The 23,998-nt window shown below is 36.9% G+C and overlaps 1 protein-coding gene across 3 annotated transcripts in view; it reads right to left on the reverse strand.

The window, feature by feature from the left end:
- Nucleotides 1-23,998, reverse strand: part of NDUFAF2 (NADH:ubiquinone oxidoreductase complex assembly factor 2) — a 200,701-nt gene that overhangs the window by 55,229 nt on the left and 121,474 nt on the right. The window lies entirely within an intron of this gene.

Consider the following 23,998-nt stretch of genomic DNA (forward strand, 5'->3'; position numbering starts at 1 on the left):
GCATCATCCTGATACCAAAGTCTAGCAGAGACACAACAAAAAACAATTTTAGACCAATATCCCTGATGAACATCGATGCAAAAATCCTCAATAAAATACTGGCAAACTGGATCCAGCAGCAATCAAAAAGCTTATCCACCATGATCAAGTGGGCTTCATCCCTGGGATGCAAGGCTGGTTCAACATACACAAATCAATAAACGTAATCCAGCATATAAACAGAACCAAAGACAAAAACCACATGATTATCTCAATAGATGCAGAAAAGGCCTTTGACAAAATTCAACAGCCCTTCATGCTAAAAACTCAATAAATTCGGTATTGACGGAACGTATCTCAAAATAATAAAAACTATTTATGGCAAACCCACAGCCAATATCATACTGAATGGGCAAAAACTGGAAAAATTCCCTTTGAAAACTGGCACAAGACAGGGATGCCCTCTCTCACCACTCCTATTCAACATAGTGTTGGAAGTTCTGGCCAGGGCAATCAGGCAAGAGAAAGAAATAAAGGGTATTTGGTTAGGAAAAGAAGAAGTCAAATTGTCCCTGTTTGCAGATGACATGATTGTATATTTAGAAAACCCCATAGTCTCAGCCCAAAATCTCCTTAAGCTGATAAGTCACTTCAGCAAAGTCTCAGGATACAAAATCAATGCGCAAAAATCACAAGCATTCCTATACACCAATAACAGACAAACAGAAAGCCAAATCATGAGTGAACTCCCATTCACAATTGCTTCAAAGAGAATAAAATACCTAGGAATCCAACGTACAAGGGGTGTGAAGGACCTCTTCAAGGAGAACTACAAACAACTGCACAACAAAATAAAAGAGGACACAAAGAAATGGAAGAACATTCCATGCTCATGGATAGGAAGAATCAATATCATGAAAATGGCCATACTGCCCAAGGTAATTTATAGATTCAATGCCATCCCCATCAAACTACCAATGACTGTTTGCACAGAATTGGAAAAACTACTTTAAAGTTCATATGCAACCAAAAAAGAGCCCACATTGCCAAGACAATCCTAAGCCAGAAAAACAAAGCTAGAGGCATCACGCTACCTGACTTCAAACTATACTACAAGGCTACAGTAACCAAAACAGCATGGTACTGGTACCAAAACAGAGATATAGACCAATGGAACAGAACAGAGGCCTCAGAAATCACACCACACATCTACAACCATCTAATCTTTGACAAACCTGACAAAAACAAGAAATAGGGAAAAGATTCTCTATTTAATAAACAGTGCTGGGAAAACTGGCTAGCCATATGTAGAAAGCTGAAACTGGATCCCTTCTTTACACCTTATACAAAAATTAATTCAAGATGCATTAAAGACTTAAATGTTAGACCTAAAACCATAAAAACTCTAGAATAAAACCTAGGCAATACTATTTAGGACATAGGCATGGGCAATGACTTCATGTCTAAAACACCAAAAGCAATGGCAACAAAAGCCAAAATTGACAAATGGGATCTAATTAAACTAAAGAGCTTCTGCACATCAAAAGAAACTATCATCAGAGTGAACAGGCAACCTACAGAATCAGAGCAAATTTCTGCAATCTACCCATCTGACAAAGGGCTAATATCCAGAATCTACAAAGAACTCAAACAAATTTACAAGAAAAAAACAAAAAACACCACCAAAAAGTAGGCAAAGGATATGAACAGACACCTCTCAAAAGAAGACATTTATGCAGCCAACAGACACATGAAAAAATGCTCGTCATCACTCACCATCAGAGAAATGCAAATCAAAACCGCAATGAGATACCATCTCACACCAGTTAGAATGGCAATCATTAAAAAGTCAGGAAACAACAGGTGCTGGAGAGGATGTGGAGAAATAAGAATGCTTTTACACTGTTGGTGGGACTGTAAACTAGTTCAACCATTGTGGAAGACAGTGTGGCGATTCCTCAAGGATCTAGAACTAGAAATGCCATTTGACCCAGCCATCCCATTACTGGGTATATACTCAAAGGATTATAAATCATGATGCTATAAAGACACATGCACACGTATGTTTACTGCGGCACTATTCACAATAGCAAAGACTTGGAACCAACCCAAATGTCCATCAGTGACAGACTGGATTAAGAAAATGTGGCACATATACACCATGGAATACTATGCAGCCATAAAAAAGGATGAGTTCATGTCCTTTGTAGGGACATGGATGCAGCTGGAAACCATCATTCTGAGCAAACTATCGCAAGGACAGAAAATCAAACACCGCATGTTCTCACTCATAGGTGGAAACCGAACAATGAGAACACTTGGACACAGGAAGGGGAACATCACACACTGGGGCCTGTTGTGGGGTTGGGGGCGGGGGGAGGGATAGTATTAGGAGATATACTTAATGTAAATGACGAGTTAATGGGTGCAGCACACCAACATGGCACATGTATACATATGTAAAAAACCTGCACGTTGTGCACATGTACCCTAGAACTTAAAGTATAATAAAAAAAAAAAAAGCAAGCAAGCAAGCAAGCAAGCAAGCAAGCATAGCTAGACTCCTTTAAGCAGGTCTCTGATCCTGTTCCTCCTAAATGCGTGAGTCCTCCCAACTGGGGTCTCTAGCCTCCTCCTACAAGTGTATTCAGGCTGGTGACAGGTCTGTACCTCCCTGGAAAGGAGCTCCCAGAGAAAGGCGCAGGCTGCCATCTTTGCTGTTTCTCAGCCTTCACTGGTGATGCCTATAAGTACTGGAAAATTCAAGGTGACTAGGGACTGGAGTGGACCCCCAGAAAACTGCAGTAGTCCTGCGGAAAACTGACCAGGCTATTAAAAGAAACAAACAAACTAAAAAATAAAAAACCCATCCAAAGGTCAGAACTTCAAAGATCAAAGGTAGATAAGTCCATAAAGATTAGGAAGAATCAGTGCAAGAACACTGAAAACTCAAAAAGCCAGAGTGGCCTCTGTCCTCCAAACGACCGCATCACCTCCCCAGAAAGGGTTCAGAATGGGGCTGAAGCTGAGATGGCTGAAATGACAGAGGTAGAATTCAGCACATGGATAAAAACAAACTTCACTGAGCTAATAAGCATGTTGTAACCCAATGCAAAGAAGCTAAAAATCGTCATGCAACATTGCAGAGGGTGATGGACAAAACAGCCAGCATAGAGAAGAATGTAACCAACCTGATAGAGCTGAAAAACACAATACAAGAATTTCATAATGCAATCACAAGTATTAATAACAGAATAGACCAAGTGAAGGAAAGGATCTCAGAGTTTGAAGACTGTCTTTCTGAAATAAGACAGGCAGACAAGAATAGAGAAAAAAGAATGAAATAGAATGAACAAAACCTCTGAGAAATATTGGATTATGTAAACACACCAAATCTGACTGATTGTGTACCTAAAAGATATGGGGAGAATGCAGCCAATGTGGAAAACATATTTCAGGATAACATCCATAAGAACTTCCCCAACTAGCTAGATGGGCCAACTTTCAAATTCAGGAAGTGCAGAGAACCCCAGTATGATACTCCACAAGAGGCTGGGCATTGTGCTTCATGCCTATAATCCCAGCAATTTGGGAAGCCAAGGCGGGTGGATCACCTGAAATCAGGAGTTTGAGACCAGCCTGACCAACACGGTGAAACCCCGTCTCTACTAAAAATACAAAATTGGCCAGGCATGGTGGCACATGCCTGTAATCCCAGCTGCTTGGGAGGCTGAGGCGGGAGAATCGCTTGAACCTACGATGTGGAGGTTGCAGTGAGCTGAGATTGTGCCATTGCACTCCAGCCTGGGCAACAAGAGCGAAACTCCATCTCAAAAAATAAATACATAAGATACTCCACAAGATCATCCCCAAGACACATAATGACCACAATCTCCAAGGTTGAAATGAAAGAAACAATATTAAGCTCAGCTAGGGAGAAAGGTCAGCTCACCTACAAAGGGAAGCGTATCAGACTAACAGCAGACCTCTAAGTGGAAACCCTGTAAGCCACTCTGGGTTTGTAGGGGCCAATATTCAACATTCTCGAAATTCCAACCCAGAATTTCATATCCAGCCAAATTAAGCTTCATAAGCAAAGGAGAAATAAGATCCTTTTCAGACAAGCAAATGCTGAGGGAATCTCAGACCTGCCTTATAAGAGCTCCTGAAGGAAGCACTAAATACAAAAAGGAAAGGCCATTACAAGCCACTACAAAAAGACACCAAAGTACACAGACCAGTAACACTATCAAGCAACCACGTAAGTCTGCAAAATAAACAGCTAACATCATGATGACAGGATCAAATCCACACATATTAATACTAACCTCAAATGTAAATGGGCTAAATGCCCCAATTAAAAGACACAGAGTGGTAAGCTGGATAAAGAACTAAGATCCATTGGTATACTGTTTTCTAGAGATCCATCTCACAAGCAATAACACACGTAGGCTCAAAATGAAGGGATGGAGGAAAATCTACCAAGTAAAAGGAAGGCAGAAAAAAGCAGGGGTTGCAATCATAGTTCTGACAAAACAGACTTTAAACCAATAAAGATCCAAAAAAGACCAAAAAAGGACATTACATAATGGTAAAAGGTTCAATTCAATAAGAAGGCCTGACTCTCCTAAATATGTATGCGCCCAACACAGGAGCACCCAGATTCATAAAGCAAGTTCTTAAGAGACCTTCAGAGAGATGTAGCCTCCCACATATTAATAGTGGGAGACTTTAACACCCCACTGACAGTATTAGACATATCATCAAGACAGAAAGTTAACAAAGATATTCAGGACCTGAACTCAGCTCTATATCAAATGGACCTGATAGATATCTACAAATCTCTCCACCCCAAAAAACAGAATAAACATTATTTTCATTGCTACATGGCACTTACTCTAAAATCGATCCCATAATCAGAAGTAAAACACTCCTTGACAAATGCAAAAGCACTGGAATCATAACAAGCCATCTCTTGGACCACAGTGCAATCAAATTAGAATTCAAGATTAAGAAATTCACTCAAAGCCATACTATTACATGGAAATTGAATAACCTGTTCCTGAATGACTTTTGGGTAAGTAATGAAATTAAGGCAGAAATCAAGAAGTTCTTTGAAACTAATGAGAACAAAGATACAACATGCCACAATCTTTGGGATTTAGGTAAGGCAGTGTTAAGAGGGGAATTTATAGCACTAAATGCCCACATAGAAAAATTAGAACGATCTCAAGTTAACAACCTAACACCAAAACTAAAAGAACTAGAGAACCAAGAGCAAACAAATCCCAAAGCTAGCAGAAGACAAGAAATAACCAAAATCAGAGTTGAACTGAAGGAAATACGCACAATTCAAAAGATCAATGAAACCAGGAGCTGCTTTTTGGAAAAAAAAATTAATAAAATAGATGACTAGTCAGACTAATAAAGAAGAAAGGGAAGAAGATTCAAATCAACACAATTAGAAATAAGGGGGCTATTACGATTGACCCCACAGAGAGAAAAACCATCAGAGAATATTATAAATACCTTTATCCACATAAACTAGAAAGTCTAGAAGAAACTGATAAATTCCTGGACACATACACCATCCCAGGACTGAACCAGGAGGAAACTGAATCCCTAAACAGACCAATAACAAGTTCTAAAATTGAGGCAGTAATAAATAGCCTACCAACCAAAAAAAGCCCAGGACCACACAGATTCACAGCTGAATTCTACCAGATGTACAAAGAAGAGCTGGAACCATTCCTACTAAAACTATTCCAAAAAATTAAAGAGGAGGGACTCCTCCCTACCTCATTCTATGAGGCCAGAATCACTGTGATACCAAAATCTGGCAGTGTTTGATACCACGAAAAAGGAAAACGTCAGGCCAATATCCTTGATGAACGTCAATGCAAAAATCCTCAACAAAGTACTAGCAAACTGAATACAGCAGCACGTCAAAAAGCTTATCCACCACAATCAAGTTGGCTTCATCCCTGGGACGCAAGGCTGGTTCAATATATGCAAATCAATAAATGTGATTCATCACATAAACAGAACCAAAGACAAGAACCACATGATTATCTCAACAGATGCAGAAAAGGCTGTTAATTAAAATCAGCATCCCTTCATGTTAAAAACTCTTAATAAACTAGGCATTGAAGGAACATACTTTAAATAATAAGAGCCATATATGACAAATCCACTGCCAATATATGGAATGGGCAAAAGCTAGAAGCATTCCTGTGATGGTTAATATTCAGTGTCAACTTGATTGGATTGAGGGATGCAATATATTGTTCCTGGGTGTGTCTATGAGGATGTTGCCAAAGGAGATTAACATTTAAATCAATGGACTGGGAGAGGCAGACCTACTTTCAATCTGGGTGGGTACCATCTAATTAGCTGCCAGCATGGCTAGAATGAAGCAGGCAGAAGAAAGTGGAATGAGCAGACTTGCTGAGTCTTCTGGCCTTCCTTTTTCTCCTATGCTGGATGCTTTCTGCTCTCGAACTTCAGACTCCAAGTTCTTCAGTTTTTAGACTCTTGAACTTACACCAGTGATTTGCCAGGGACTCTTGGGCCTTCAGCTGCAGATTGAAGGATGCATTGTCAGCTTCCCTACTTTTGAGGTTTTGGGACTTAGATTTGCTTCTGTGCTCCTCAGTTGCAGACGGCCTATTGTGGGACTTCACCTTGTGATCATGTGAGTCAATTCTCCTAATAAACTCCTCTTCATATATTCATATATCCTATTAGTTCTGTCCCTTTAGAGAACTCTGACTAATACAATTCCCCTTGAAAACTGGCAAAAGACAAGGATGCCCTCTCTCACTACTTGTATTCAACATAGTATAGGAAGTTCTGGCCAGTGAAATCAAGCAAGAGAAAAAAAGTAAAAGGGCATCCAAATAAGAAGAGAGGAAGTCAAACTATCCCTGTTTGCAGATGACATGATCCTGTATCTAGAAAACCCCACTGCCTCAGCCCAAAAGCTTCTTAAGCTGATAAGCAACTTCAGCAAAGTCTCAGGATATAAAATTAATGTGCAAAAATTGCTAGCACTCTTGGGAGGCCGAGACCGGTGGATCACGAGGTCAGGAAATCGAGACCATCCTGGCTAACATGGTGAAACCCCATCTCTACTAAAAAAAAATACAAAAAACTAGCCGGGCGAGGTGGCGGGCGCCTGTAGTCCCAGCCACTCGGGAGGCTGAGGCAGGAGAGTGGCGTAAACCCGGGAGGCGGAGCTTGCAGTGAGCTGAGATCTGGCCACTGCACTCCAGCCTGGGCAACAGAGCGAGACTCCGTCTCAAAAAAAAAAAAAAAAAAAATTGCTAGCACTCCTATACACCAACAAAACTCAAGCAGAAAGCCAAATCACGAACAAACTCTCATTCACAATTGCCGCAAAAAGAATAAAGTACCTAGGAATACAGCGGAGGTGAAAGATTTTGATAAGGAGAACTATAAACCACTGCCCAAAAATCAGAGATGACACAAACAAATGGAAAAACATTCCATGCGCATGGACTGGAAGAATCAATATTGCTAAAATGGCCATACTGCCCAAAGCAATTTACAGATTCAATGCTATTCCCATTAAACTACCATTGACATTCTTCACAGAACTAGAAAAAAGTATTTTAAAATTCATATGGAACCAAAAAGAGCCTGAATAGCCAAGGCAATCCTAAGCAAAACAAACAAAAAACAAAGCTGGAGGCATCACACTATCCAACTTCAAACTATACTACAGAGCTATGGTAACCAAAACAGCATAGTACTGATACAAGAACGGACACATAGACCAATGAAACAGAATAGAGAGCCCAGAAATAAGACTGCACACCTACACCTATCTGATCAACAAACCTGACAAAAACAAGCAATGGGGAAAGAATTTCTTATTCAATAAACGGTGCTGGGATAACTGGCTAGCCATATACCCATATGCAGAAAATTGAAACTGGACCACTTCCTTACACTACACACAAAAATTAACTCAAGATGGATTTAAGACTTAAATGTAAAACCCAAAACTACAAAATCCTGGAAGACAACTTAGGCAGTACCGCTGAGGATATAGGAATGGGCAAAGATTTCATGAGAAGACACCAATTTTCAAAACAAAATTTGCAATTTTGCTGCAATTGCAACAAAAGCAAAAATGGACAAATGGGATATAAACAACTTTTGCACAGCAAAAGAAACAATCAACAAAGTCAACAGACAACCTACAGACTAGAAGATAATTTTTACAAACTATGCATCTGACAAAGGTCTAATATTCAGCATCTGTAAGAAACTTAAACAAATTTATAAGAAAATAAAATAAACAACCCCATTAAAAAGTAGGCAAAAGACATGAACAGACACTCCTCAAAAGAAGACATACATGTGGTCAACAATCATAAAATAAAAAGCTCAGCCGGGCATAGTGGCTCACGCCTGCAATCCCAACACTTTGGTAGGCCGAGGCAGGCGGATCATAAGGTCAGGAGATGGAGACCATCCTGGCTAACACGGTGAAACCCTGTATCTACTAAAAATACAAAAAATTAGCCAGACGTGGTGGTGGGCGCCTGTAGTCCCAGCTACTCGGGAGGCTGAAGCAGGAGAATGGCGTGAACCTGGGAGGCGGAGCTTGCAGTGAGCTGAGACTGTGCCACTGCACTCCAGCCTGGGTGACAGAGAGAGACTCCGTCTCAAAAAACAACAACAACAACAACAACAAAGTTCATTACTGATCATTAAAGAAATGCAAATCACACCATCTCACACTAGTCAGAATGGCTATTATTAAAAAGTCAAAAAATAACAAGACGCTGGCAAGGTTGCAATTGCAGAGAAAAAGGAATGCTATACATTGTTGGTAGGAGCGTAAATTGGTTCAATCATTGAAGAAAACGGTGTGGAGATTCCTCAAAGACCTAAACATAGAAATACCATTTGATCTAGCAATCCCATTCCTGGGTATAAACCCAGAAGAATATAAATCTTTCTACTATAAAGACACATGCATGTGTATGTTTATTGCAGCACTATTCACAATAGCAAAGACATGGAATCAACCTGAATGTTCATCAGTGATAGACTGCATAAAGAAAACGTGTTAGATATACACCATGGAATACACGCAGCCATTAAAAAGAACAAGATCATGCCTTTGCAGGGACATGGATGGAGCCAGAAGCCAATATCCTTAGCAAACTAATACAGGAACAGAAAACCAAACACCAAATGTTCTCACTTATAAGTGGGAGCTAAATTATGAAAACACATGGACACCTAGAGAGGAACAACACACACTAGAGCCTATTGGAGGGTGGAGGAAGAGGATCAGGAAAAATAACTAATGGGTACCAGGCTTGATACTTGGGTGATTAAATAATCTGCACATCAAAATCTCTGGACACACATTTACCTATGTAACAAACCTCCATATGTACCCCAAACTTAAAATAAAAGTTTTTTAAAAAATAAACTTACTTATGTATAATTAAGAATTTTTTTCTAGAAAAGAGCTTCCTTTTAAAATAACTCAACATGAACTATATATCTATAAAAGGTTTTAAGCAATATATCCTCAGTTTTAATGTAGAGTAGAAGTTAATTCTAAGTTTAGAAAAATCAGCTGCTAGGCAGGTGTCAGCAAAGTATAGCCTGCAAGCCAAGTTCAGCCCACCACGTTTTACATTTTTTAATGGCTGCAGAAATATCAAAAGACGAACAATATTTCATGACATGAAAATCATAGAGAATTCAAAATTTCAGTGTCTAGAAATAAGGTTGACTGGAATACAGACACACATTTGTTCACATATTATCTGTGGCTGCTTCTGTGCTACAACATCAGAGTTGAGTAGTTGTAACCAACTAAGTGGCCCATAAAAAAACCTAAAATATTTACCATCTGCACCTTTAAAGAAGTTTGCCAACCTCTGTGCCAGGGCTACCATTAAGTATAATCCCTTTAGTGAAAAATATATATATTGATGCAAAAACACTTTCATATTATTTAAAATAAAAATCATTACTGATTATTATACTTTTAACTAATGATTATCATGTATTCTAGGGTCTATGAACACACACCAGTGGGCATAAGACCGTGCTGAACAAGTATAATGGCATAATGCACACTTATTGTCACCATCAGAAAAAAAACTCTAAATAACAATCTGCCCTACTGATGAGTCTATAAAATAGCATTTTCAGTTCTCTTGTAAGGCTGGAAAAAAAAATACTTCAATTGAATACAAATCATTAAAAAAATTCCAAGGTAGTAAAGAGGTTGGAGAAACTGTTATATGTTTTCTAAAGCTTACTGGTTTTGCTTAAGTTTATCAAATTCATCAACTGATATAAGAATGTAATAGAACTTAAAAACTGAATGTATTATAATAAATATCACCTAGTCTATTTACTGTCAGGTGACACTAGTCTCTAATAAAGACAAAGCGACCTCTTTTAGCTTCAATTTCAATGACCATTTAATGAATCTTTGTTTTATGCAGATATATAAACATAACTACTGAAATAAGCTTGTATATTTATAATTGTATAATAACCAGATAGTTGAAATGTCCTGTTGGGATGATGAGTGATGCCACTACTATTTGTTATGCATCCCGTAAAGGTTACAGCCGGAAATGCTCAACGTGACTGCTTATTTGTAAAATCGTACCTAATTTCCCAACTACTATATACAAAGGAAATGACCAGCTGAAGTTTGCATTAATATGAAGTCATTACTTCGTTGTTTTTGTTAACTTCAAAACAGTCTGAAACTGAACCATTATCCAATTATAAATTATATAATTTTGCCACTGCTAGTGATATTTATGTGGTGAAATCTGTATCAGTTCTCATTATAATGTAAACATTGTTTGAAATGAATTTAGCAAGATAACTGGACCATTTACACCTTATGATCCTAGCATTCTTTCATCAATGTTCATTTGCATTCTCATCAGTATGCATGGGATTTTCACTGAACTTTAATATTCCTATTAGAATATAACCCACTATAATAAGATTAAAGGTGAGTATGCAAATTAAAGCACCCATTAATCACTTAAAAAGACTAGAAGAATCAAGCAAGAAAATATTTCATGAAGCATACATTTTTCAAATCTCCATACGTGCTAAAAATGGCAAATACACCTTTAGAAACGTTGTCAGCAGAGGCTAAAGTAAATGAAATATTCTATCACCAGATCCAGTAGGTAACCATTCAGAATCAAAATTATGGAAAGGTTATCAATAGTCTGCATCCAAAAGATATTACATTAGAAATATGTGCTTACTTCACTTACGGAAGAGACTGTAATAAAGCCTCATCTTTAAAAAAATAATCTTTGCTAGTTCTGAGTGTTGACACTTCATAAAGGACTATAAAAATAAGAGATCCACAGTTTTCACTGTGAAAATCCTTCAAAGGATATATTAAGAAACAAATCATTTTCCAATTATTGACTTTTAAGGATATCTTAGGGATATCATTAAATTAAGTTGGCATCTTTAAGTTGCAAATTTTGTGGTGCTCATAGCTATTACTGTCTTTTCTCTTAATCAACTTTATTGAGGTATAATTTACAAAATACTGTGAGCCATTTCATGTGTGCAATTCCACAGCTTCTAACAGAAATGTTTACAATCCTGTGATTAGCACCACAATCAATAGACAGAACATTTCCATCACCTATAAAAGTTCCCCAGTCTGTTTACATGGAAACACCCACCTTACCCTACCCATAGTCCCCAGGCAATGAGTGATACTCTTAAGGTAGCCTATACAATCACCAACCCCTGGTATCCATACATTTGTATTATCTCTTCTCCTTCAGTGAGGGTAGGACCCATGACTTCTAATTATAAGAACATGGCAAAGGTGATGGGATATATGTGCTCATGTGATTACATTATATAAGATTATGGTGCTTATCTTGGCTGGAGTATTCTTCCACCTGACTGGCTGTAAGGAAAATGTGACCATATTGGGAAACACCACTGGCAAGAAATTGCCAGTGACCTCTAGGACTCAGTGTGGTCTTTGGCCAACAACTAGCAAAAATGCGAAGCTCTCAGTCTTACAACTGCAACGGACTGAATGCTGCCAACAACCACACAAGTGGGATGGTAGAGCTTTTCCTAATCAAGTCTCTAGATGAGAGCCCAGCCTTGGGGTGATTACAGCTTAGTGAAACCCTTAACTAAAGAACCTAGCTAGGCTGTGCTTGGGCTCCTGATGCACAGAAACTGTAAGATAATAAATGTGTCTTATTTTAAGTTATTATTATTGTGGTAATGTTGACATACAGCAATAAAAACAAACACAATGAGCATATCAGCAGTTCATTATTTTTTATTGATGTGTAGTATTCCTTTGCATGGAAGTATGACAATTTGTTTATCCTCTCACTTGTTGGATATTTTAGTGGTTTTCAGTTTTTGGCTATTATGAATGAAGCTGCTGGGAAAATTCGGGTACAAGAATTTGGTTGGACTTATGTATTTATGCCTCTGGGTGAATACTTAGCCACAGAATGTCCAGGTTGTAGGATAAGTATATGTTTAAACTGTTAAAGAACTAATAAATTGTTTTCCAAAGTAGTAGTAACATTTTACACTCTAGTTAGAAATACATGAAAGTTTCAAGTACTTTACATCTTCATGAATGTATTGTCAGTTTTGTTGGTATTGTCAATTTTTAAAATTTTAGTCAGTCTAGTTGTATGTAGTGGTACTTCACTGTTGTTTTAATTAGCATCCCTTGATGACTACTGATTTTACGTATTGTCTTAGACTGCTTCAGCTGCCATAACAAATCACCACAGACTGGGTGGCTTAAACAACAGAAATTTATTTTCTCACAGTTCTGGAGGCTAGAAGTCTGAGATCAAGGTGCCAGTATAATCTGATTTTTTCTGGGGCCTCTTCTCATGGCTTGTAGGCAGCCATCTTCTCAATGTGTACCCACATGACTTCTTTTTTTGTGCATGCTCAGGGAGAGAGTACAGCTCTCTGGTGCCTCTTCTCCTAAGGGCACTAATATCATCATTAAGGCCTCACCCTCATGACCTCATCTAACTCTAATTACCTCCCAAAGGTCCCATATTTCTAAATACCGCCATATTTAGAGTTAGGGCTTGAACACATGAATGGGGTAGAAGAGTGTGCGGGAACCACAAACATTTAGTCCACACCATAAATCCTCTTTGGTAAAGTGTCTGTTTATACCTTTTGCCCATTTTAAAATTAATGTTTCTCTTACTGAGGTGTGAGAGTCCTTTACATATTCTGAATACAAATTTGCTGTTAGACACGTATGGCAAATTTTTCTCCTTGTCTATGGCTTGTATTTTCCTTTGCTCTAATAAATCTGTTAAAAATAAGAATCTGTAAAATTTTAGTGAAGTCCAATTTATCATTTTTTTTAAAAACTGTGTTTTAGGGTCCTATCTAATAGTTTTTTGAGTACTCATAATTGAAAGATTTTTGTTCATCTTTTTCTTCTAAAAGTTTATTAGTTTTAGCTTTATATTTAGGTCTGTGATAAATCCCAAGTTAAATTTCTTGGGGGATTATATAAGGTAATGTTCAAGGTTTGTATTTTTCCATATGGAAATTCAGTTGTTCAACACAAGCTATTGGAAAGAATTTTCTTTGCTATTGAAAAATCAATTGACCATATAAGTGTGAGAAAATTTCTAGATATTCAGGTTGGTTCCATTAATTTTATAACTATCCTTACATAAGTACCAAACCACCTTGATAAATGTAGGTTTATATTAAGTTAAATTCTCCATTCTTGTTCTTTCTCCAAAGAAGTTTTGAGTATTCTAGGTTCTCTGCATGTTAATACAAAATTTAAAATCAGCATATCAATTCCAAAAAGGCTGCTAGTATTTTGATTGGAGGGCACTGAATTTACAGATCATTTTGAAGGGAAATAATGTCTTTTAAATATTAACTCTTCTGATCTATGAAAATTGTACATCTCTCTATTTAAGTCTTCTTTAATTTTTCTCAGTAATATTTTATATTTTTCTTTTCTTCCTTTTTTTTTTTAAGAGACAGGATCTTGCTGTGTCACCCAGGCTGGAGAGCTGTGGAGTGATTACAGCTCACTATAACCTCAAACTTCTGGGCTCAAGTGATTCTCCCATCTCAGGCTCTCGAGTAGGCTGGGAAGGCTACAGGTGCACACCACCATGCCTGGCTAAAGCGTTTACTTTTTGTAGAGACAAGGTGTAGCTATGTTGTCCAGGTTGGACTGCAAGTCCTGGCCTCAACTGATCTTCCCACTTTAGCCTCCCAAAGTACTAGCATTGTAGCCGTGAGCCACCTCACCCGGCTGATATTTTATGTTTTTCAATGTAAAGGTCTTGGATTTATTTTTGTAAATTTATCCCTAAATCTTCAAGTTTTTAATAGTATTTTAAGTAATATAATTTAAAATTTTACTTAGGAATTGTTTGGTATTATTATGTAGATATATAATTGATTTTATATTCCCCTGTATCTTGAAAAGTTACAAAATTCACTTAATTTTTACATACTTTTTGTAGATTGTCTACATGTAATCACATCACCTGTTTCTTATCTGTATTCATTTCATTTATTTTTATTGATTTATTGCATTGACAAGGATTTTCCAGATGATGTGAAATGTAAATAGTCAAAGAAGATATCCTTGTCTTGTTCCCAATCTTAGGGGGACAGTGTTCTTTCACCATTGAATGTGAGGTAAACTATAAGTTTTTTTTTTTCCCCCCTCCTTAATGCCCTTTATGCTTCTTTTCTATTTTAAGTTTGTGGGGAATTTTTAATCATAAATGTATATTGAATTTTTATCAATTCTTTTCTGTACCAACTGGAATTAACTCATGATTTTTCTCCTTTTTGTTATTATGCTGAATATAAATTGATTTTCAAATGTTAAACCAATCTGTATTAGTGGGATAAACTCCACATGGTCGTGGTATACTGCCCTTTTTATATATTGCTGGATTCAGGTTGCTAATATTTTGTTAGTGATTTCTATATCTATGTTTATGTAGGATATTGGTTTGTAGTATCTCTTTATTGTTTCTGTCGGGTTAATATCAGGTGAAACAGGGCCTGATAAAATGAGTACAGAAGTATTCCTATCTCCTACATTTCTGGAAAGAATATGTGGCCCATCCTGGGGAATGTTCCATGAGCACATGGAAAAAAATGTGCATTTTACAATTGCTCAGTGGAGTGTCCTATGTCAATTGGGTCATGTTGTTTGACGTAGCTGTCTTCTATGTCATTCTGACAATTTCTGCTTTTTGTGTGGCATTTCTAGACCATTTAAATTTACTGTACCTACTTACATAGGTTTAAATCTACAGATATTTGTATGCCTACATTCATAGCAGCATTATTCACAATAATCAAAAGGGGGAAGCAACTCCAGTGTCCATCATTTGATGAAGAGATAAACAACATGTGGTATCTAGATATACAATGGAATATTATTCAGCCCAAAAAAGGAATGAAATTCTGATACATCCTATAACATGGATGAACCATGAAGACATTATGCTGAGGGAAATAAATAAGCCAGATATAAAAAGGGCAAATACTGTATGGATCAACTTCTATGATGTACTTAGAGTAGTCAGATTCATAGTGACAAAAAGTAGAATGGTGGTTGCCAAAGGCAGGGAAAAAGGAGGAAATGGAGAGTTGTTTTTCAATGGGCATGAAGTTCAGTTTGGGAAGATGAAAAAAGTTCTGATGATGAATGTTGCTGATAGTTGCAAACAGTGAATGTACCTACAGTCACTGAACTGTATACTCAAAAATGGCTAAAATGGAAATTTTTATGTTATGTATACTTTACCACAATGAAAAGACAGGATAATTTAAAAATAAAATCAATCAATGTAATAAATCATATTAACAGAATGAAAGAAAATAATCATAAAAATAATCTCAATAAATGAAGAAAAGACATTTGACAAAATCCAACAGCATTCATGATAAAAACTACCAGCAACCTAGGAATAGAAGAGAGCTTTTTAATCTGACAGCAGGCATCTAAAAAACCTTACAGCTAATATCACACCTAATAGTGAAAAACTGAATGCTTTCCCCCTAATATCAAGAACAAGGCAAAGTTGTTCACTTTTACCAGTTCTACTCATCATTATTGTGGAGGTTCCTTGCCAGTGCAGTAAGGCAAGAAAAAACAAAGGCTTACACATGAGAATAGAAGAAACAGAAAGAAAAGATTGTTTATGCAGACAACCACAAGAAGTTTACAGTAAAGATGATACAATTGATAAGTGAGTTTAACAATGTCACTTAAAGTACACAGTTGATATATAAAATCAATTGTATTACTATGTATTATCAATGAATAATTTGAAATTGATATTTTAAAAAAACTAGCAACAGCACCAAAAAAAAATCAAGAAACACTTAGGTATTAATTTAATAAAACATGTGCAAGATCTATAGTTGAAACTACAGACCAGAGGGGTAGCTCACACCTGTAATCCCGGCACTTTGGGAGGCTGAGGTGGGCAGATCACTTGAGGTCAGGAGTTCGAGACCAGCCTGGCCAACATGGTGAAATCCCGTCTCCACTAAAAATAGAAAATTAGCTGGGCGTGATGGTGTGTGCTTGTAATCCCAGCTACTCATGAGGCTGAGGCAGGAGAATTGCTTGAACCCAGGAGGCGGAGGTTGCAGTAAGCAACAAAAATAAACAATGGGGAATGAAAAACCTATTCAATAAATGGTGCTGGGATAACCGGCTAGCCATACATAGACAAATGAAAGTTGACCCCTACCTTTCACCATATACAAAAATTAACTCAAGATGGTTTAAAGACTTAAATGTAAGACATCAAAGTATAATATCCAGAATCTATAAGAAACTTTAATAAATCAAAAAGAAAAAAACACCACCATTAAAAAGTAGGCAAAGGGCATGAACAGACACTTCTCAAAAGATATACACGTGGCCAACAAACATAAAAAAATACTCAAGATCACTAATCATCTGAGAAATGCAAATCAAAACCACAATCAGATACTATCTTACACCAGTCAGAATGGCTATTATTAAAAGTCAAAAAATAACAGATGTTGGTGAAGTTGCAAAGAAATGGGAACACTTATACACTGTTGGTGGGACTATAAATTAGTTCAGTCTATGTGGATAGTAGTTTGGCGATTCTCAAAGAACTACTAATAAAAATAGAACTATCACTTGACCTAGCAATCCCATTACTGAGTATATACCCAAAGAAAACGAAAGCGTTCTACCACAAAGACACATGCATTTGCATGTTATCGCAGCACTATTCACAATAGCAAATACGTGGAATCAACTTAGATACCCATCAATTGTAGATTGGATAAAGAAACTGTGGTACATATACACCATGGAATAGTATGCAGTCATAAGAAAGGATGAAGTAATGTCCTTTGCAGCAACATGGATGCATCTGGAGAACATAATCCAAAGTGAATTAATGCAGAAACAGAAAACCAAATACTTCATGTTCTCCCTAATAAGTGAGAGCTAAATACTGAGTATACATGAACATAAAAATGGGAACAACAGAAACTAGGGAGGGTACCATGCTCACTATTTGGGTGACAGGTTCAGTTGAAGCCCAAACCTCAGAATCATGCGATATATCCATGTAAGAAACATGCACATGTAACTCCTGAATCTAAAATTTAAAAAAGAAAGAAAGAAAGAAAAGTAAAGTGTACTTGTAGGCATGGTGGTGTGTGTCTGCAGTCCCAACTACTTAAGAGGCTGAGGCTGGAGGATTGCTTGAGGCCAGGAGTTTGAGACCAGCGTGGGCCACATAGCAAGATCCCCATCTCTAAAAAATAAAGTATACACGTGCATTCTTGGCTTCTATTTCTTCCCCAAGAATGATGAATTCTATTTGCATGATCTCAGTAACTTCATTCTAGGTCCTTGCAGCCTAAAGCAGCAGCTCCATCAATACTTATACTCATGCACATTTTTTTTCGCCTGTGAATCATTGTTTTTATTAAGTGGGTCATTTACTGTTGAGGCTATATCTTCTCCAGTTTATCTTTGCTTTGGGGACTAACAAAAGTTAAGAAGTATGGTCTTTCTGTCATAAGTGAAGACATGCTAAAAACATTTTTTTTTTTTTTTTTTGCTTTTAGCTATTTGCTGTATTCTTTTTTTTTTTTTTAATTTATTTATTATTATTAAACTTCAAGTTGTAGGGTACATGTGCACAACGTGCAGGTTTGCTACATATGTATACTTGTGCCATGTTGGTGTGCTGCACCCATCAACTCGTCATTTACATCAGGTATAACTCCCAATGCAATCCCTCCCCCCTCCCCCCTCCCCATGATAGGCCCCGGTGTGTGATGTTCCCCTTCCCGTGTCCAAGTGATCTCATTGTTCAGTTCCCGCCTATGAGTGAGAACATGCGGTGTTTGGTTTTCTGTTCTTGTGATAGTTTGCTGAGAATGATGGTTTCCAGCTGCATCCATGTCCCTACAAAGGACACAAACTCATCCTTTTTTATGGCTGCATAGTATTCCATGGTGTATATGTGCCACATTTTCTTAATCCAATCTGTCACTGATGGACATTTGGGTTGATTCCAAGTCTTTGCTATTGTGAATAGTGCTGCAATAAACATACGTGTGCATGTGTCTTTATAGCAGCATGATTTATAATCCTTTGGGTATATACCTAGTAATGGGATGGCTGGGTCATATGGTACATCTAGTTCTAGATCCTTGAGGAATCGCCATACTGTTTTCCATAATGGTTGAACTAGTTTACAATCCCACCAACAGTGTAAAAGTGTTCCTATTTCTCCACATCCTCTCCAGCACCTGTTGTTTCCTGACTTTTTAATGATCGCCATTCTAACTGGTGTGAGATGGTATCTCATTGTGGTTTTGATTTGCATTTCTCTGATGGCCAGTGATGATGAGCATTTTTTCATGTGTCTGTTGGCTGTATGAATGTCTTCTTTTGAGAAATGTCTGTTCATATCCTTTGCCCACTTTTTGATGGGGTTGTTTGTTTTTTTCTTGTAAATTTGTTTGAGTTCTTTGTAGGTTCTGGATATTAGCCCTTTGTCAGATGAGTAGATTGCAAAAATTTTCTCCCATTCTGTAGGTTGCCTGTTCACTCTGATGGTAGTTTCTTTTGCTGTGCAGAAGCTCTTTAGTTTAATGAGATCCCATTTGTCAATTTTGGCTTTTGCTGCCGTTGCTTTTGGTGTTTTAGACATGAAGTCTTTGCCCATGCCTATGTCCTGAATGGTACTACCTAGGTTTTCCTCTAGGATTTTTATGGTATTAGGTCTAACATTTAAGTCTCTAATCCATCTTGAATTACAGAGAGCCAAATCAGGAATGAACTTCCATTCACAATTGCTTCAAAGAGAATAAAATACCTAGGAATCCAACTTACAAGGGATGTAAAGGACCTCTTCAAGGAGAACTACAAATCACTGCTCAGTGAAATAAAAGAGGACACAAACAAATGGAAGAACATACCATGCTCATGGATAGGAAGAATCAATATCGTGAAAATGGCCATACTGCCCAAGGTAATTTATAGATTCAATGCCATTCCCATCAAGCTACCAATGAGCTTCTTCACAGAATTGGAAAAAACTGCTTTAAAGTTCATATGGAACCAAAAAAGAGCCCGCATCTCCAAGACAATCCTAAGTCAAAAGAACAAAGCTGGAGGCATCATGCTACCTGACTTCAAACTATACTACAAGGCTACAGTAACCAAAACAGCATGGTACTGGTACCAAAACAGAGATATAGACCAATGGAACAGAACAGAGTCCTCAGAAATAATACCACACATCTACAGCCATCTGATCTTTGACAAACCTGAGAGAAACAAGAAATGGGGAAAGGATTCCCTATTTAATAAATGGTGCTGGGAAAATTGGCTAGCCATAAGTAGAAAGCTGAAACTGGATCCTTTCCTTACTCCTTATGCTAAAAACATTTTTAACATCCATTTGGCAGAGCAGTGCCCTTCATACTTTGTTCCTTCAGCCATGCTTTCTGTTGGCTTTCCAGTAACGTATGCTGATGAAGAAATATATTTTAGTTCCTTGCTAGATTGTTGTTTATTTCGGTTAAAGTTTTTACTACAGGCATTTTTATCACAACAGGAAGAACAAACGATTCCCAATGGTATGTAAGTTTTTGCTTTTGCTATTAAGAAACCTCAGAAAAGATTTCAAAACATTTATCAATAAATTTAAAGAAACTTTGGAAAGTCCTGGATTGAATATGATACAACTTTAAATATCTCTGGAAAAATTATAGAGGTTTGTCTGGGCATTTGATCTTTACATTTGATCTGTTACTTGGGATAACTTCACATTATATAACTTAGTATCTCAAGACTAATCTATGGTGAGGTTCTTCATTTAAAGAGATTGGGGCAAATCCATGTTTCAAACAGTCTTCTGGATTAAGTCAAATCCTGAGACTGGGAAAAGGGTCAGTTCTGAAACATTTTTATTATATCCCCTGCTTGTATCATTATTACGATCTTCATTCAGTAATTTATTTTTCCAAGATGGCTACATTATTCTTTTACAGCTTTATTGAGGTATAACTGATGTACAATAAACTGCACACAAAGTGTAAAAACATCATACAGGCCCTGACTAACCAAGACAAAAATTTTGGGAAAGAAATTGGCAGACTCAAAATGATTTATTTCAAGACTTGTTACAAAGCCTCAGTAATCAAGATAATCAGCACTAGCAAAAGGATAAATAAGTAACTCTATGGATGGAATAGAAAATGCAGAAATAGACACATCTGTAGTCAACTGATGTCTGACAAAGTTGCTCAGGCAATTCAATGGAAAAAGTAGTGTTCATTTAAAAAAACGGTGGTGGAAAATTAGATTGCCATATAAAACATGAAATTGATACCTACACAAAAATTAATTCAAAATGTATCATAGACTTTAATGTAAAACTCAAAACTGTAGAACCCCAAACTTCTAGAAGAAATCACAGGAGAAAATATTCTTGACCTCAGGTTAGGCAAAGATTTCTTTCATACAACATTGAAACCATGATATATAAAAGCAAAAACATTGATAAACTGGAATTCATTATAATTAAGAATGTGTGCTCTTTGAAAGGCACTGTCAAGAGAGTGAAAAGACAAGGCACAGACTGTGAAAAAATATTTGCTAATCACATTTCTGATAAAGGACGTGTATCTACGATACATAGGAAATTCTCAAAACTAAGTAATTTTTTTAATTAAAAAAATTCTGGGCAAAAAGATATAAATAACAGTACACCAAAGAAGATATACAGATGGCAAATAAGTTCATGAAAAGATGCTCTAGGTCATTAGTCATTAGAAAAATAAAAATTAAAACCACAATGAGATATCAAAACACACCAGTTAGAATGGCTTAAATGTAATGAAACTGACAACAGCAATGGCTGGAGAAGATGATGAACAACTTGAACTCTCATACACTACTAATGAGAATGCAAAATGGTACAGCCACATTGCAAAATATCTTGACAATTTTTTATAATATCAAATTTACACTTAAGTACAAAATGGTACAGCCACACTGAAAAATATCTTGGCAGTTTTTCATAAAATCAAACCTATACTTAAAATAAAACCTATCAATCCTGCCCAAGGATTTATTTGAAAGAAAATTTCTGTTCACAGATTTGTACATGAATGCATATATGAATTAATATAGCAACTTCACTCATAATTGCTATAAAGTAGAAAGGACTCAAATGTCTTTCAACTAGTTAATGCAAAAAGATATATCAATATGACAGAATTCTAGTCAGCAATAAAAAGGAATCAACTTACTGATTCATGCAAGTACACAAGCAAATCTCAAATGTATTAAGTTATCTTTTAAAAAAAGTTGCCTTTTGCTTCGAGTCAAGATGGAGCAACAAGGACAAATTATATAAAATAACAATCTTCAAAACAATGGACATTGAATAATGTAACACGGAGGTCTCAGAGAATGTTAAATAAATGAAGGCTGCCCTCACAATTGCCCCAGATTACCGCTTTGAGTTTCGGTTGTGCCCCAGGGAGGGAATCCTGTCAAAACCCAGCAGGCTATATACATTAAGAAGATGGAGCTGGGAGTCTAGGGAGACCAAGGTCACGTAAGTTCACAGTTCAGAGTACCAGTTGGGTGACAGCTACATAGAGAACAAACCCTACAAGATTGGCAGAGGGCCCCATTAAGGAAAGGAAGTTCTGCAACTTTATAAAGGCATCTATGAGAAAAACCTACAAACAACATATTTAATGGTGAAAGACTGAATGCTAAGGTCAGAAACAATGCAAGAATATCCTCTCTAATCTTTTCTATTCAAGTGTACTGGAGATTCAACCAAATTGCTCTGGAAGTCCAGAGATTCTGCGTTGCAATGTGAGTTGATTTGAGATACTTCTTGAGTCATGAATCATAGAGCATTAGAGATAGATGGAGGCTTAAAGGGTTTGAACTCAGCATTTTAGTTTTACAGATGAAAAATAGGGAGGTAAATCCCTTTGCCAAAACGACCAAAGTAGTAAATGACCATTGCAGAACATGGATGTAATGTAGGTCTTGATGCTAGAACAGGGATAGCACCATCTCGATCTATTATTTTATGAAGCTTACTTTGAAAATTCTTGATGAACTTCTGTGGCCTGAGAAAGACATGTTGAATAATTATGAACAATTATTAATCTTAAAAGCAATAAAAGTGGGTATGACATTTTAAACTGAGATATTAATTATGAACACTGTTAATGATAGACAGGTATGGTCTAATATACCTAAAAAGTAATTTTTACCTAACTCTCTTCTGAGCTTTTAATCTTCTGTTTTAATGAGTACATGTGATAAGTAAAGCTTAACTGGATCAGGGCCTTTCTGCCTCTTCCAACTATATTCTGCTTTGCATGTATTTTAGGGTTCTCATAAAAAATGTTTATTATCATTAACAGGAAACAAGCTTAAACTTACCAAAAACAAGAAAAATAACAAAAATGAAAGATAAATACAACAATCTGAATTATAGAGAGACAAATATGAGAGCTTCTACATAAGAACTACAAATAATGCCATGAATTAAACTTACAAGGTTCACTGAAATTTTGTAACATTGCCCAGTAGTTAGTACTATACTATCTCCCACAGCTGAATCTTTGCCCAAGAATCTTCTATGTTTTCTTTTTTCTTGTGAGATGGGGTCTCACTCTGTCACCCAGGCTGGAGTGCAATGGCACGATCTCAGCTCACTACAATCTCTGTCTCCCAGGCTTAAGCAATCCTTCCACCTCAGCCTCCTGAGTAGCTGGGACTACAAGTATGTGCCACCACACCTGGCTAATTTTTTGTATTTTTGGTAGAGACAGGGTTTCACACGTCATATAGGCTGGTCTAGAACTCCTGGACTCAAGTTACCTGCCTGCCTCAACCTCCCAAAGTGCTGGGATTATAGGTGTGAGCCACTGTACCTGATCGAATCTTCTATATGTTTGAAAAAAATTGATCTGGTCTGCTGTTCCACGTCTTTCTTCTTAAAACAGACTATTTTCAGCAAGTCAGCAGACTCCCCAAAATGCTTTTTCCTTAAACATACTTACATAACATACTTTCAATTTGAAATGCATTCATTCAACAAATGTTGATTGAGCTTATATTTACTTAATATAAACTATTGAGCTAGGCCCTGAGAATACAAAAATGAATAAGGTAAGGATTCTTTTCTAAAAAATCTTCCAGTTAGGGTGGAGGATGCAGTGTGTTAAGTGTCATGATTGGAAGAGGTCCAAAGTAAGATGAAAACAAAAAAAAAAGGAACATCTCACCTATCACTGGGGGTAAGGGGCCAGGTCAGAAAAAGCTTACAAAGGGAATCAATGTCCACTCCAAAACTTGAGTAATAAATAGGAGTTAGCCAAATTATAAATGATGTAGGCAGTATAA

Source organism: Chlorocebus sabaeus, chromosome 4 (assembly GCF_047675955.1).
Source record: "Chlorocebus sabaeus isolate Y175 chromosome 4, mChlSab1.0.hap1, whole genome shotgun sequence".
NCBI classification, from domain to species: Eukaryota; Metazoa; Chordata; class Mammalia; order Primates; family Cercopithecidae; genus Chlorocebus; species Chlorocebus sabaeus.